We start from the raw sequence: 15,591 nt of genomic DNA, 5'->3' as shown, positions 1-15,591 counted from the left end.
GTCATCATCCCCCCACCCCCATGCCTTACTTTTTGAGGCAGACTCTCATTCTGCTGCCTAGGCTGATGTAAACCTTTTATTGTTTACACTAGTCCCAAAAGGGCAATCTTTTATGTCACAGCATCGCTTGTGCGCACCACATCCATCTCAGGCTTGATCTATGTGGTAAGGTTAACTTTAGCCCAGGGGATAGATGGGTAAATGCTCAAGTAAGAGCTGAGGACCTGGAAGAAGCCGGAGCCCTGGAGAACTAGAGCCTTGGGAATGGAAGGCTGGGAAGGAAAAGACAGGCAGCTATGACAAACGTCATACCAACACTTCTCAGCCCTTCCTTGCCAGTATCATTTGGCAGTGGGATCTGGAGAGGAGGACTTCTTAGAGCTGCTGAAGTCCTGACTGAATTGTATTATTGACAGGAGCGTGGTCATGCCTAAGACCCCAATGCCTTAGACCCATAGGGATGGCAAGGCTTTCCCCAGGCCAGTTTCAGAGGAATAGCAAAACTTCCCCTGCACAAGGTACAAATGTTGACCAATGGTGGACTGTTAGCTAACACCAGTGTGTGCAGAAAATATCAAGTGCATCGCCCTCTTAGGGTTTGGGTGCTGATGTTGCATGTAAAAGCTATGGACCCAGGCTCCCTTCTCCAAGATGACTGCAGCCTGAGACAGCTCCCCTCCAGAGACCTTGTACCAGGAGATTCCACCTCTCCTGGTTCATGCTATATATAATAAATGCTCCAAGTTTCTGGGTTTTGTCTCCATTAGAGCACACAACCTACCCAACCCCAGCTGTGTGTCTGCCCATTCTTCTTTCCTTGTGGCCAAGTTAAGCCAATCCCCAAGTGGCAAAAATCCTAGCAAGGACAGGATGCTATTTGTGTACTAAGAAGCTCATTTCAAGAGTTACAACAGAAGCTGTTGGTGGTGGCACACACCTTTGATCCCCTAATCCCAGTACTTAGGAGACAGAGGCAGGAGAACCTCTGAGTTCAAGGCTAGCCTGATCTATATAGTGAGTTCCAGAACAGCCAGGGCTACACAGAGAAACCCTATGTCAAAAACAAACAAACAAACAAACGAAAAACCCACAATACAATACAAAACAACAACAACAAAAAGAGTGGCAGAGCCGGGCGTTGGTGGCGCATGCCTTTAATCCCAGCACTCGGGAGGCAGAGGCAGGCGGATCTCTGTGAGTTCGAGACCAGCCTGGACTACCAAGTGAGTTCCAGGAGAGCCTCCAAAGCCACAGAGAAACCCTGTCTCGAAAAAAACCAAAAAAAAAAAAAAAAAAAAAAAAAGAGTGGCAGAGTGCTAAAGACCTAGAACTTTCCTAAACGTGGTCTAGGTAAGAGATAAGAGGTGGGGGGAGGGGCAGGAGAACAGGTGATCTTAAGGGGCAAGTCAATGGAAGAATAAGAAGGACTCTGAAAGCAAAAAGAAGAATAAAAGGGGTATTTTTAAAGCTTCTGGTTACACATATAAAAATACAGTGTGTTCAGCTTTCTATAAAGACAGTGTCCTTGAATTCTTAAGGACAGGATCAGCCATCAAAGGGATGCCCTGATTTCTCTCTGAAATAGATTCTTACCTTGGCATCCACAGCTCGAATTCAGGGGACTTGTGAACTTGAATGGCAAACATTTTTTTTTCTTTCCATTACCCTCGAATTGCAACTTAACATTTCCTTTGGGGTATACAGGTATGCAACAACTACAACTTCATCACCAATCAAAATCACCAAGATTTTCATATCAGATTACAATTGATTCAGATATCAAAATATATTGATCATCTACATCACCAATTCAAAATTATGATGTTTGCTGGACCTGTGGGTTGATCTTATTTAATTTATAATGAAAGAGTCTTTGCAAATCCCTTAGTGTCTGTGGTTATCTGTGCTATGTAACAAAATATCCCCCTGTAAAACAATAGGGTTTTTAAATTTTTCTTTCCTATTTTTTATTTATTCTTTGGCAATTTCATACACATCTATAATGTATATTAACCCTATCCATCCCAATGCACCTCCTACATGCATGCAGTTGCCTTTTCTTTTTCTTCTTCATCGTCTTCTTTGTAGTCGCTATCTTCATGTTCATCTTGCAACACCTTGAATCCAATTCGTGTCACCTGCTGGAATGCTGACTGATGTCGGTGACTTGATCTTGAACAGATCTTGTGCAGGCTACCATATCTGCAATGACTTCATGGATCCAATGCCCAGGTTACGTCCTCAGTACATTTCACAGTACTCCTCCCATCCTTCTGCTCTCGCATTCTTTCCAACCCTCTTTTCCTCGATTTTCCCTGAGCCTTGGGGATTTAGTATACATGTCCCATTTATGACTGAGCACTCAACAGTCGCTTCTTAGTATATGACCAGTTCGGAGTCTGCACTCACTGCTGCCCACTGCAGAAAGAAGCTTGAGAGCAGGTCTATGAATGTAAGCATATACATTTAGAAGACAGTTTGACAGCTTGTTCATTTAGCAAAACAACAGCAGTAGGTTCTACACTGGGGCCTATGACCTTTTAGCCCTGGGGTTAAGATAAGGATTACAGTACCAGGTATGAATTTTTGTCTTGTGGAGCGGGCTTCAAATCCAATCAGAGAGCAGCTGGGTGTTGTCATAACCTTTATGCCACTATTACACCAGTGGACACATCTTGTCTGACACGTCAGTATTGTAGCATGCAGAGTTCAGCACTGGCTGATGCCATTGATGGCTTTTCACCTCCAGCGGTCTGCATGGTACCTACTGACACTATGAAACCCAGCTAGAAGGGAAGAAGTTCGTTTTCACATCCGTTTCGGCTTCATTTCTCTATGTCTGTGACCAAAGTGCATTATCTTCAGCAGTAATCTTTTGCTGTACAGTTATGGTGGGTAACTAAGAGCAATGGCAATAACCTGTGCTGTTTTAGAAGCTTCTGGAACCTCATTGGCTAATAACTCATAGGGAGGTACCCTACATGTGGTAATGAGATTTTCACTTGATAATTCATATCTTCTGGGAGAAGTATGTTCCACTCAGGCTCAGCACCTGTGTTCTTACTTTTTTGGGAGGAAACTTTGAACAGTTTGTGGGAAAATAAGGGAAATGCCAATGCTAGTTGGTTGTATCTATAAGGTTAAAATTGACAAAGGAAAAGTATGAGCTCACTGAAAAAATTAACCAGCTCCAGATTTGCATAAACAGTCTAAAGATTTCTCAGTGTGCCCTGGAAGAGAATCTTCTCTCTAGCGCCAAAGAGCTTAAGTTTTAGAAAATTAAACCCAAACCCTCATGATAAGATTGTCTACCCTACAATGAAAATTCAAGTCCCAGCCTCAGAGAGTGTTGGCAGCTGAACTAAAGACACTGATTGGTAAGGAGTGGGATCCTGTAACTTGGGATGGAGACATGTGGGAGGACCATAATGAGACTTCAGACTTTGAACCCTTAGATTCTGATGGAGTTATCTCTTTGGAGGAAGTGGTCTTTCTATTCTTAGCAGAAGATACATACACACACACACACACACATACACAATAGGGGAGTTGTTTTTTGAGACAAAAGTCTCACTATATAGCCTTGGCTGACCTGGAACTCATTATGTAGATCAGGCTAGCCTCAAGCTCATAGAGATTTGTCTGCTTCTGCCTCCTGAGTACTGGAATTAAAGGCATGTATAACCATACCTGTCTTCCCCCAACCCCCTTAAGACAGGATGGTGGTGGCATACATGCACACCTTTAATCCCAGCCCTTGGGAGACACAAGCCAGTGGATCTCTGTGAGTTCGAGGTCAACTTGGTCTACAAAGTGAGTTCCAGGACAGCCAGGGCTACACAGTCAGATGCTGTCTCATAAACCACAAACGAATGGCAGGAATGGTAGGGTATTTCCTTTCTGCTCCAGGAAATGTTAGGGGGGAGGCTCAGATGGAATGGCATAAATGATTGGGACGGGAGTTGGGAATGGGGACTCTGGGGCCATTTCTGCCTCTTTCTCTTGACAATCTTCAGGCCTCTTCAAGTCCTCTCATTTTATTTGAGTTGGTGATGCTAAGGATTGAATTCAGGTCCTCACAAATATTGAGCAAGCACTTGACTAGAACCCCATCCTCAGTCCATTTATTTCCTAGCTTGCTTTTTGTTTTGTTTTTGTTTAAAGCAAAGTCTGAGCATGTTACCCAGGCTTTCCCACAACTACTGGGCCCAAGTGAGCCCCCTAACCTCAACCTTCATAGTAGCAAAGAGAACATAGAATTCTGAGGCCAAAGGCTCTGCTGCCTTGGGAAGATCACAGCTCTGAAATTGTGCTGGGCCTCTTAGCTCCAGAAAGAGTCAGGATAGTTTAATTAACTCGAAAACAAAGAGACAAATGACTAAAAGGGGTGGCATTTGTGCATTAGGCTTCCTGGAGGGAGCAGGAGCACATGTCTTCTCTCTTTGCTAACTAATGACAATTCCACACACGAGACAAGGCCTTCCCCCAGCTGGGTCTGGTACCAGGGCCGAGGGAACACAAAGAAAACTCTCAGCCACCAAGATCTCCAATTTAGCTACAGACAATACAAATTCCTGCAGGTAGGTTGCCTGGGATACAAAGTAGCCAGTGTATAGAGAGTAACCCAGGGCTAAGAGATGGGATTGTCTCTCTCCTTTAAACTGGTAATTAAGGAACCCAGGCCAAGTCTGTCTCCATCATTGATGGAGAGCCCATTGTGTAGCACAGGGCTGAGGAGACCTTAGTGCCTATCTTCAGGAAACTTAGGATACCTGGGGACAGAAAAGTAGGGCACCTGAGAACAGAAAAGAAAATGGACAGAGACCTTTGTGTGGGTCTCTGGAAGCTTCATTTGAAACATAGAATTGTTTGCTTGACAAGAGTTTGAAGTATCCCAGGTTGGCCTCAGAGCTGCTAGGTAGTCAGAAATGACCTTGAACTCTTGATCCTCCATTGCTAATCCTCCCAATACAGGTATGTGAGCCTCCTTGTCCGGTTTATGTGGTGCCAGAGATAGAACCCAGAGCCCAAAATTGTCACACACTCCATCCATTGAGCTGTATCCTCTGCCCCTAAACTTTCAGAGGCCTAAATTGTATTTCGTTTTGTGGTGTTTATTTTCAGAACTGTGGCGTTGAGCCAAAAGAAGAGGCAGGTTTGGAGGTGGAGTAGGTGGAATGCCGGAAGGGAGATGTGGAACCGTCCTACCACGTGGCTCGTGGCTGGTAGCTGTGCTCTGACAGAGAACTTTGAAAAGAGGCCTCGAGAGGTGGCTCAGCAGTTAAGAGCCTTTGCTGGGGTGTTTTGTTTGGTGTTTTGTCTTTTTGTTTTTCGAGACAGGGTTTCTCTGTGTAACAGTCCTGGCTGTCCTGGAGTTTGCTCTGTAGCCTAGGCTGGCCTTGAACTCACTGAGATTCACCTGCCTCGCGAGTGTTGGGATTAAAAGTGTGCACTGCCATCATCCAAAGCCTTTGCTGTTCTTGCAGACTGGAGTTTGGTTCCCGGCACCCATGTCAGGGGCCTCACAACCTCCTGTAACTATGTATCTAGAACTTTGGAGACAGACGGCTGGGGGTCATGGGTGTGTTACACTACCCTGCGTCTCTCTAGCTCTGCATTCTGGTTTTGAGGCAGGGTTTTGCTATGGATCCCTGTCTTGCTTGGTGCGTGCTGTGTAGCCCAGCCTCAAACCCAAGCTTGCTCTCCTCTTCATACTCCTGACTGTTGAGATTTCAGGTCTGCATCACTACCATGGCCTGTTATTATTTTAGTGGCTGCTATTGTTACTCCCCTGTTTGTTTTTAGCACTCAAATTCAAAGGTATTTATGATTGATACAGCGTGGTATTGACCTAGGTATGGGCACATATCTGTTTCTGTCATACTAGCACTTGGGAGGCAAAGCAGGAGGATTTTGAGTTTAAGGCCAGCCTGGGCTACATAGTGAGTTCCAGGCAAGACTGTATGGCAGGAGATCTTGTCTCAAAAACAAAACACAAGATTAGCAATGTAGTTTGATAGGTTAAGGACCTTTCCACCGAGATTGATGGCCTGAGTTCAATCCCCAGCACATACACAGTGGAATGAGAAAATCAACTTGCCCAAGTTGTCCTCTGACCTCCACACACTCTCTGTGGCAAATTCAGGCTCTTGCATATGCACACACAGGCAATCAATCAGTCAATGTAATTTTTAAATGTTTTTTAAAAACAAGGCCTTGAGTTGGGTCCAGGTGGTGGCGAACGCCTTTAATCCCAGCCCTCGGAAGGCAGAGGCAGGCGGATCTCTGTGAGTTCGAGGCCAGTCTGGTCTACAGAGTGAGTCTCGGGACAGGCTTCAAAAAAACAAACAAACCAAAATAAAAACAAGACATTGCCTGCATGGTGGCCAGCCAGGGTTATATATACATAGTCCGATCTTGTGTCAAAACAAACAATAAAAGAAAAGAAAACAAAATAAAACAAGATCAAAAGCCCAGGACATTGTTGAAATAAATCTTTGGGATAAAATAGATCTTAGTGTACTGGCCAGTTGTAAAGGCTCACATCTGTAACCCCAACACTTTGGAGGCGGAGGCAAGAGGGTCTCTGTGACCTTGAGGGCAGTCTAGGCTACAAAGTGAATTTCAGACCAGCCTGGATTACAGAGTGAGACTGTCTCAAAATGAAAAATTGGTTCACCAAAATGGCTCCATAGGTACAGCTGCCCACCCACAAGCTTGGAGCTGACTTTGATCTATGGGATTCACATGTAGAAGACAGAGCTAACTCCCACAGTCGTCCTTTTTGGCAGGGGCAGAGGGTTCGAGATAGGGTTTGTCTGTGTAGCCCTGGCTGTCCTGGAACTCACCCTGTAGACCAGGCTGGCCTCAAACTCACAGAGATACACCTGCCTCTGCCTCCTGAGTGCTGGGTTTAAAGACATGAGGCATCACTGCTTGGCTGTTATTTCTTTTCTTTCTTCAGACAGGGTTTCTCTGTGTATCTTTGGCTGTCCTGGGCATTTTCTAAAATTGATGTTTATGGGCATATGTCTGTATTAGTGTATTAGTGTAAGCCCCATGCATGTGAGAGGCTAGGGAAAAGTGACGGCTCTCCTGGAGCTGGAGTTATAGGTGACTGGGAGCTACCTGACCTGGTTCTGAGAACTCAATTCAGGTCCTCTGGAAGAGCAGCAAGCATTCTTAACTGTTAGGCCATCTCCCTGTCATCAACTTTTTTTAAAAGGACTCGGCTGGGTGGTACAAACCTAACTTTAATCCCAGCACTCAGGAGGTAGTGGGAGACCAATCTCTATGAGTTCTACTCCAACTAGAGCTACATTGTGAGGGCCAGTCCCAAAAACATGAAAGCCTCCCCCCTCCCCCGTAGCCTCAGGCTACTCTGGAATTTAAGATCCTTCTGCCTCAGCTTCTTGAGTGCCAAACAATTATAAAAAGGGGTTAGATTCATTAAAATCATGGGGCTGGGAGATGGCTCAGTGGTTAAGAGCACTGGCTGCTCTTCCAGAGGACCTGGGTTCAATTCCCAGCACCCACGTGGCAGCTCACAACTGTCTGCAATCCCAGTTCCAAGGGATCCAACACCCTCATACAGGCAAACCAATGCACATGAAATAAAAATAAATAAATCATAAAAATTATTTTAAACTATGTATATGTGTTGGTGTCTGTCTGTGGGTATGTGCAGAGGCCAGTGGACTTTGTCTACATTTACCAACCAAAAAAATTAACTAAGACGTGACACTTTGGCTTGTTAGATGTAGGAAGTGGAAATGCTTTCTCTGGTCCTGCTAGCGAGAATGATTGTGGCTTGCTGACTAGCTGCTGGCCTAGCTCCAAGTTTAGGCAAAAATACAGTCCCAAGAGAAGAAAACATAGGAGCATAACAATAACACTGGCATCCTCCTCTGACTTCCTCATGTACTCACATGTTGTGTACATTGCTAACACATCAAGGACTGGGTTGTAGCTCATTTGGTAAGGCGTTTACTTAGTAGTAGGTTCTGGGTTCAGCTCTCAGCACCACATACCATCACTGGGTGTGATGCTCTAAACCTGTAATCCCAGCACCCAGGAGATGGAAGCAGGAAGATTAGAAATTTAAGGTCATTTTGGTTCCCTACTGAGTTGAAGGCCAGACTTGGCAACATGAGACCCCAATGCTTTCCATAGCCAGCAAGGTCCAATCCATTCTGGTGTTAGCCATTGGTTTCTAGCAAAAAACGCAGTGAAAGTGACAGTGTATGACACTGTCAGGTCAGGTGAGGAAACAGTTTGAGGGACCCCTTCCCTCTTTCAGCTACTATGGTGGCAAGAGGTGTGGGCCACAGGCAAAACTAATGCGTTTCAGTTGTTGGACCCAGCTGTTATTCAATCCACAACCAGCTGGAGATGGTAAAGGAGCCTCCAGAGTCCAGAGACTCCTTTTTTTTTTTTTTTTTTTTTTTTTTTTGGTTTTACGAGACAGGGTTTCTCTGTATTGTTTTGGAGGCTGTCGTTCCAGCCTGGCCTCTAACTCACAGAGATCCGCCTGCCTCTGCCTCCCAAGTGCTGGGATTAAAGGCGTGCGCCACCACTGCCCAGCGAGTCCAGAGAACTTCTAATGGAGAAGATTCTGGTCCAGTCCTTGCACCACCCCAGCTGATGCCCAGTGGATCAGAGGTGAGCTGTCCCAGGGAGGGCTGCTCAAACTGCAGCTTCACAAGCAAGCTGGTTGTTCCTGTTTTGAGACATGAAGTTCCTTTTTAAAAAATCTTTATGGAGATATAATTCCCATACCATAAAATTCACTCATTTCAGTTCTACAATCAAGTGGCTTTAACAAGTTCACAGTCCTGTGTAACTATCTACATAACAATCTAAGGATACTTCACTGCCCTTTTTAAACCTAGAGGTTCCGCCTCCCCTCCACTGTCACCCCAACACTCTGCCCTCTCTGGGGTGTCTGGGATTCACTAGCCAGCTTTCCACTGTGGATCAGCCTGTTGCAGACACCTCACATGAATGGTTTTCCATAGTCTGTGGGTCTCTGCACGCAGCTTCGATCACTCAGTGCGCCTGCAAGGCTCATCCTGGTGGTAGCACGTTCTTACTTGGGTACTTCATTCCTTTCTATTGCTAAATAGCATTATTTGTATGGCCACACCACACATTCTTTATCCATTCACCAGCTGGCCGGCATTTAGGTCATCTCTCTCTCTTTGTGTGTGTCTGTGTGGACATGGAGCGCCTTTTCCTCCACCTTAGTTTTCATTTTTAGTTTTTTTTTTTTTTTTTTGGTTTTTCGAGACAGGGTTTCTCTGTATTGTTTTGGAGGCTGTCTTGGAACTAGCTCTGTAGCCCAGGCTGGCCTCTAACTCACAGAGATCCGCCTGCCTCTGCCTCCCGAGTGCTGGGATTAAAGGCGTGCGCCACCGCCCAGCGTTTAGTTATTATTTTACATTTATCTTTTAGATATGTGAATGTTTTGCCTGCTCATATGCCGGTGCACCACAATGCACTCGTGGTGCCCAAGGAAGTCAGAAGAGGGAGTTGGATTCCCCTGGAACCAGACTTATGAAGGGTTGCGAGCCACCATCTAGATGCTGCCAATGTAACCCGGGTCCTCCGAAGAGCAGACAGTGCCTTTAACCACTGAGCCATCTTGCCAGCCCCTTCCTCTCTTTTTGACAGGGTCTTATTGTATAGACTTAGGCTAGCCAGTGAGCTCAGAAGACTTGTCTTCTTGACCCTGGTGTGAAGCACCATGCCTGTCCCAAGATGTGTGTGTGTGTGTGTGTGTGTGTGTGTGTGTGTGTGTGTGTGTGTGTATGTATGTGTGTCTTTGCTGGGATTAAAGTCATATACCACCACACCCAATTTCCTTGTTTCTTCTTTAAGGACATCTAAGATTTACCCCGTGGACAACAGGGAGTAGTAGGCTAAGGAAAGAATAGAGCGGTGAAATCCGAGGCTCTTTTAACCTTCTCTGTTCCTTGACTGTATTCTGAGTTAGGGATTTTTTGTAGAGCAGGCTTGTTTGGAATTTGTAGTAGACAATGACTTTGAATTCCTCCTGGTGCTCTTACCTCCACCTGGTTATGAGGTGCTGGGGAATCAAGCCCAAGACCTCACGGATACTACCCGAGTACTCTACTGGAGAAGGTACATTCCCAGCCGTATTTTGAAAAGATTTGTCTTTGCTTTTAATTATGTGTACTGGCGTGTGTCTGTGTGTGGGCATGTGCTCGTGTGTAGATCAGAGGTGTCAGGTCCCCTGGAGCTGGGGTGACAGGCGCCTGCTTTTCTTGCTTTTCCATCATCACTAGCTAGTCAGAGCCACACTAAGAATGTAACGTGGTATTTTGCCTATTTTTAAACTTTATATGAATGTGTCACATTATACGTATTCTTCTGCAATTTGCTTTCTATTTTGGTCGATATTATGTGTGTGACATTTCTTTCTTGAGTGGTGCAGCTGGGATACAGCATCTTGTTTCACTAAAGGCTCAATTCTATGTCCACTTGTCTTAGTCATGGCTCCCCTCTCTAGGGGTCTTCCCTGACCCCACAACTTACCTAAAGCACAACCTTCTCAGTCTTTCCCCCCACCCTGCCCCCCTTATTCCCCTTTTGGTATTTTGGGACAAGGTCTCCATCTGAGCCGAGGCCTGTCCAGGACATATGTGACACTGGTGACCCGCCACCACAAGCAGGTCAGGCATCTAAGGAGAAGGGGGAGAGAAAAGGTAGGTAGAGCTTTTAGCCTAGGAGCCTTCTGATGGGTGTGGACGAAATGGGGAAGGAAGGAGACAGAGGATGAGTAGGGAAAGCCCCAGAAGACAGCCAACTCAGTTCTTAGAAAGACCAGCCAGGACTAGGACAAATCCTTGAGCCGAAGTGGCTAGTTTGGACTTGCATCCTATCTGGATGAATGAGTCTAGCACCGGAAGTGATGGTGGGTGAATGGCCGGCTACCCTGAAGTGAGAGTGCTGTGGCCCTACAATAGGAAGGTTCTACCTTCTTGCCATGGCCTAGCCTCTCCCCAGCAGCTGCTTTCTGCTCTCCTGGTTTTACTGTGTTCATGAGGACCTTTGTGCTGAGGAGGAAATCTGGCCAGCAAATCACCTTCTATTAAACCTGAGTACACTAAGAGGAAGGTAGCATCAATGTGACAAGACCCCCCCTCTCCCAAACCAAATTTAAATCTAAACCTTGACTGAACTGCTTCTGAATTCTGTGTGTGTGTGTGTGCGCGCGCGCGCGCGCGCCCGCGAGCGCGCGTGCGCATGTGTACAAGGTGTGTCCTTGGTGCCCTCAGAGGTCAGAAGAGGGCATGGGCTCCCCTGGACCTGGAGATGTGGATGGCTGCGAGCTGGTATGGAGATGCTCCTGTGGAAGAACAGTTAAGTAGTGCTCTTAATCTCTGAGCTGTCTCTCTAGCCCCAAGAATTTATAGTCTTTATTTCAACTTCCCAATTGGCTCTATACAACCATGTCAGTGGGTACATGGGGTGAAGGAAGCATTGAAAGGAAAAGTCACATAGGAATTTTGCTCTTGATAGGTTTTCTCTCCCTCCCTCCCTCCCTCCCTCCCTCCCACCCTCCCTCCCTCCCTTCCTCCCATCCTTCATCTAGACAGGGTTTCTCTGTGTAGCCCTGTCTGTCCTGGAACTTGATCTGTAGACCAGGCTGCCCTTGAACTCAGAGATCAGCCTACCCCTGTGTCCTGAGGGCTGGGATTAAAGGTGCAATCCACCACTGCCTGGCTGATTGTTTTTTTGAGACAAGGTTTGTCTATGTAGCCCTGTCTGTTCTGGAACTCAATTTGTGAATAGGCTGGCCCTGAACCCAGAGATCTGCCTGCAGAGGGATTTAAGGTATGTTCCACCACACCCAAATATGAATTCTTTTATTACGTATAAATTAGACCTCAGTCGGGTAGCGGTGGCCCATGCCTTTAATCCCAGCACTTGGGAGGCAGAGGCAGGCGGAGCTCTGTGAGTTCAAGGCCAGCCTGGTCTATAGAGTGAGTTCCAGGACAGCCTCCAAAGCCACAGAGAAACCCTGTCTCGAAAAACAAACAAAACAAAACAAAAATGTGAAAGACAATGGAGATTGGTGCTTGAAGACTAAGAACTTGGTGCTTGGAGAACTCACTGCTGCCGGGCTGTCAGGGTTTCTTGGGCCCTTTTTAACCTTGGAATTCCATTTGTTTCCTGAACTCCAATTTATGTGTGAAATCCTGAGAGTCTTTCTCCTTTTCGATACATTCCCTATGAGTATGTCTCCAGTCCCAGCAGCTCTTGTCCCCATCACATTATTTGCTCTGTCCTACAATGTATACAAAGACATTCAGCAGAACAATACAGATACTGTCACAGGGGCCCTGTTGAGCCCAGGGCACCGCATCTGTGCCCTCACCAACACGAGACAGTACTATGTTCTGGGGATAGAGATGTAGCTTACCTAACAAGCATGGAGCCTTGAGTCTGATCCCAGGCACCCAAGGGCATCATGGTACACAGCTATAATCTCAGCATTTAGGAAGAGGAGGCAAGAGGAATGCAAGCTCAAGGTCATGCTTGGATACACAGTAAGGATCGCCTGGGCAACATTCGATCCTTTCTCAAACAACAGCCACCAATTCCAGTACCCAACGAGACAACAATGAAGAAAGCAGCATGCCGGGAGGCAAGCCTGGGAGGCCAGCAGCCTAGGGAGGATCAGCGTGCTACGTTTAGAACATCAGCGAGGTCTTTCTATGGCAATGTCATCAATGTGACACAAAGCTTTACTTTGTTCTGGTTTATAGTCACATTTGGTTTTTGTCTTGGTTCATCTATTTTCATCCAATGTATTTTTTTTTTTGAGACAGGGTTTCTCTGTATTGTTTTGGAGGCTGTCCTGGAACTCAGTGTGTAGACCAGGCTGGCCTTGAACTCACAGAGATCCACCTGCCTTTGCCTCCTGAGTGCTGGGATTAAAGGCTTGTGCCACCAATGCCCGGCTCATCCAATGTCTTTTTTAAAAATTAAGCATTATTATGGTCAGTTTCCCTGTCACGTGCCACAAGTGAATAGGAAGCCTGAATAGGAAGCCTCACCCAAAGAACTGTCATGATTGATTTGCCAGACAGGGGCAGACCTGTTCTACAAGGGAAGGCATAAGGAAGATTATTCTGCCTGGCTTTCCCTGGAACTGCCATGTTGTTTTGCCCTGAAACTACTGCTGCTCAGTTAAATACTAAGCTGCTAATCAGCTTCGGAAGTAGAGGAAGGAGGAGCTACCGAGAAAGCTTCCATGTTTTTCAGTGCCAGACTGGGCTGCTGAGCCACTCTGCCTCAAAGAGTGAGTGACTAGTGGACTCTCAGCCTCTTAGGTGTGATTCAGCTGTTGTTACTATTTTAATGTATGGCAACTTAATAATAATTTTATGTATATACATACATATAATCCCATTGTTTCTATTTCTCTAGAGAGCCCTAATAATACAAAAATGTGAAAACTATATAAACAGCTATGCAGAGAGAGATCTGCATGGTGTAGCTGGGTAGTACAGTACGTGCTTAGCATGCATAGGCCCTGGGCTCTAACCTCATCACTGCAATTAAAACTAAACAAAGTGCCCCACAAATTTGGTTTTGAGGAACAGACTATTTTTTTTTTGGCTGTCACTGTTGGATATTTATTTATTTTTTAAACCTTGTTTTTATTGAGCTATTTATTTTTCCCTCCTCCCCTTCCCTCCTCTCCGATGCCCCCTCCCTTTTTTTTTTTTTTTTTTTTTTTTGGTTTTTCGAGGCAGGGTTTCTCTGTATTGCTTTGGAGGCTGTCCTAGAACTCACTCTGTAGACCAGGCTGGCCTCGAACTCAGAGATCTTCCTACCTCTGCCTCCCGAGTACTAGATTAAAGGCATGAGCCAACAACGCCCAGCTGACCCTCCCAATTTACTCAGGAGATCTTGTCTTTTCCCCCCATTCCTAGGTGGATCCATGTATCAGACTCCTTTTCTTTCAAAGTTTTTTTTTTCCCCCCAGACAGGGTTTCTCTGTGTCTTTAGAGGCTGTCCTGGAACTCAGAGATCCGTCTGCCTCTGCCTCCCAAGTGCTGGGATTAAAGGCATTTGCCACCACTGCCCAGCCCTTTCAAAGTTTTGTTTTGTGGTTTTAAAAAAAATTAACAAAAATTTGAGGCTGAGTGGTGGTGGTGCACATGCCTTTAATCTCAGTGCTCGGAAGGCAGAGGCAGGCAGATCCAGATCTGAATTCAAGATCAGCCTGACGTACAGATGAAGTTCCAGGACAGCCAGAGCTACACAGAGAAATCTTGTCTTGAAGCAACAATCCTCCGCCCGCCCCCCCCCCCCCCAGTTTTTTTTGAGATAGGGTCTTCCTCCGAGATCTGCCTGCTTGTCTCCTGGAATTAAACTGCTGGGGTTAAACATGTGTGTCACCAAAGTCCAGCTTCTTCAAGAGATAAGCTTAGTTGACTGTAAATCATCATCTAAATTATTAGTAGAAACTCAGGAGTCAGATATGAGGCAAAAACCTGAGCGATCAGAGAAATGACGAGTAACCTCCCATCTCACCCTCCTCAATCCAAAAAGCCAGATTCTCTAACCCCACCCTACTACTTCCTGTGGCTTTCTGTATGTCCTGGGTCATTCAAAACCTCTATGGCTAATTCTGGTCAACTAGTAGCTAGCTCTGCTCTCTGAATGAAGGTAAACTTTACTAGCAATCATGGGAGTATCAGAGTCTGATCAAAATGTCCCACAACAGTCGACAGAATGTCTACCTACCATGTACAAGAGCCTCAAGTTTGATTCCAAGCACATTTTAGCCTGGTATGGTGACATACTCTAAGAATCCTAGCACTCAGCAGAGGCAGGTGGATCCCTGTGAGTTTAGGGTCAGCCTGGTCTACATAGTAAGCTTCAGGACAGCCAGAGCTACATAGACCCTGTCTGAACACACAAACAAAACCAAGAAAATGTGGATGAGAGCTCCCCGTTTGCCTAGGCTTCTGAATTTCTGGGCTACCGCAACCCTTCTGCTTCAGCCTTCTGAGTAGCTGGTATAGCCTTGGCTATTGGTATTCTATCTTGACTAGGTTCTGTGGCCTGCTGCCCACTATGCAGAACATGGATGGGCTTCTGCCCAGTTCCTGTATAACCACAGCGGTGACAGGTGTTCTCAAATGGAAATAATGGTCCACACGAGACCTCTTTTGTGGGAGTTTCCTCGGTGTCCTAATACTACTCAGCTACAGTACTCTTGAAGGCAAAATATATTAAAGGTTATTTTCTGTGTATGACTGTTTTGCCTGTATGTGCATATGTATGTGCATTACATAAGTAAGTGTCTGGTGTCCAGAGATCTGAAGAGGACATCCAAACCACCAGAAATGGAGTTATGAACTGTTATAAGCCACCATGTAGGTTCTGGGAACGGAACCCATGCCCTTTGCAGAGCTACAAGGGTTCTTAACCACTGAGTCAGATCTTCAGCACCCACTCCCCACTTTCCTTTCTCGGTTCTTTTGTATAGACAGGGTTTCTCTGTGTAACACTCGCTCTGTAGACCACGCTGGTCTCGAACTCACAGAG

Source organism: Mesocricetus auratus, unplaced genomic scaffold (genome assembly GCF_017639785.1).
Source record: "Mesocricetus auratus isolate SY011 unplaced genomic scaffold, BCM_Maur_2.0 Super-Scaffold_100033, whole genome shotgun sequence".
NCBI classification, from domain to species: Eukaryota; Metazoa; Chordata; class Mammalia; order Rodentia; family Cricetidae; genus Mesocricetus; species Mesocricetus auratus.
Note: the sequence above shows the minus strand (reverse complement) of the source record.